At 40.3% G+C, this 1,865-nt stretch overlaps 1 pseudogene; it reads left to right on the top strand.

The window, feature by feature from the left end:
• Positions 1-427: 427 nt before the first annotated feature.
• On the top strand, positions 428-1,662 carry LOC100482160 (annotated as a pseudogene).
• Positions 1,663-1,865: the final 203 nt, after the last annotated feature.

The raw sequence follows: 1,865 nt of genomic DNA, 5'->3' as shown, positions 1-1,865 counted from the left end.
ATAATCCTGGATGGTAGGAAGGGCAACCTTATTTGCTTTTCCTCTCATTATGTATAAAGAAATGATGCTAAGAGGGGCGCCTGGGTGGCACAGCAGTTAAGCGTCTGCCTTCGGCTCAGGGCGTGATCCCGGCATTATGGGATCGAGCCCCACATCAGGCTCCTCTGCTGTGAGCCTGCTTCTTCCTCTCCCACTCCCCCTGCTTGTGTTCCCTCTCTCGCTGGCTGTCTCTATCTCTGTCAAATAAATAAATAAAAATCTTAAAAAAAAAAAAAGAAATGATGCTAAGGGAACATGAGTCACACGACTAGTGGTAGAGAGTTGGTAGTATAACTTAAATGTTTTAAAGAGGCTTTTGTTTGAGGAGGCAGCAGTAACCCAAACATGAAGGAAAGGCTTGGAGAGTCGGGGACAACTATCAGCCAAAATGAAAGCGAAGATGCTGAGCCAGAACCTGGACAACTATGTCTGCAAAATCAAGCTGGACTTACAAAGAATGCCAAGAAGCTATGATCCTACTTACATTTTTTTTTTGAGGTCTCACAAGAATACTTAAGAGCTTTAAATACATCAAACTGGAACATGTATTTGCAAAACCATCCTTTGCTTTCCTGGATGGTCACTGAGATGGAGTCAGTTGCTTGGCAAAGTATCCAAAAAGCATGGCTACTGTCCTTCCTGGGGCATGTGATAGAGAGGTTAGAATTTGGAACTTGACTAAATGAAAATGCATCTGTACAAGCACATGAGGGTTTTTTACAAGGAATATGTACTTACTTTAATGGGACTTCTTTTTCTACTATTAGTGATGACAAAACTGTGAAGCAGTGGAAAATGGATGGACCAGGCCATGGGGAAGAGGAGGAAACACTGCATACCATATTAGCAAACACAGTGTATGCGGGAATTGATCATCACTGGAAAGAAACTGTTTTTGCCTCATGTGGACAGCAAGTAGACATCTGGGATGAAAAAGAACAAGTCCTATATGTCCAATGACCTGGGGATTCAACAGTATAACTGGTGTTAAATTTAACCCAATTGAGACATTTATCTAAGAAAGTTGTGCTTCTGACAGGAATATAGTACTATACGATATGAGGCACGCTAGTCTTCTGGAAAAGGTCATCTGAGAAATGAGAACAAATACAATTTGTTGGAACCCTATGGAAGCTTTCATTTTTACTGCTGCAAATGAAGATTAGAACTTCCATAGTTTTGTTATGCGTGTACTGGACATTCCTCTAATGGTATATGTGGATCATGCATCTGTGGGGCTTGATGTGGATTACTTTCCCACTGGGAAAGAGTTATGTCTGCTAGTTTTGATAAATCTATTTGAATCTTTCCTGTGGACAAAAGTAGAAGCAGGGAAGTCTATCATACAAAGAGAGTACAACGTGTTATCTGTGTAAAATGGACTTCTGACAGCAAATATGTGTGGATCTGATGAAATGAACATTTGTCTATGTAAAGCTAATGCTTCTGAAAAATTGGGTGTGCTTCCATCATAAGAAAAAGCAGTCAAAGATTATAACCAGAAGTTGAAGAAGAAATTTCAACAACATCCTCATATAAAACACGTTGCTTATCACTAGCAAGCCTGAATCTGCGTTGATTTTGTTAGAGAAAAAGAAACACATAGTGACGGTTGTGAAATGACGCTTGTTATTCCTACCAATCCTGATATATAATTATTTGTTGCATTTTTAAATTTTATTTATTTATTTGAGAGAGAGAGAGAGAGAGATTGGGGGTGGGGAGAGGAGCAGACGGTGAAGGAGAAGGATAAGCAGATTCCACACTGAGTACAGAGCCTGATGAGGGGCTTGATCCCACAACTCTGAGATCATGCATGACCTGAG

This window comes from Ailuropoda melanoleuca, chromosome 1, assembly GCF_002007445.2.
Source record: "Ailuropoda melanoleuca isolate Jingjing chromosome 1, ASM200744v2, whole genome shotgun sequence".
Classification (NCBI taxonomy): domain Eukaryota; kingdom Metazoa; phylum Chordata; class Mammalia; order Carnivora; family Ursidae; genus Ailuropoda; species Ailuropoda melanoleuca.
The sequence above is the reverse complement of the archived record's forward strand: the minus strand, read 5'-3'. Positions and strand labels throughout refer to the sequence as shown.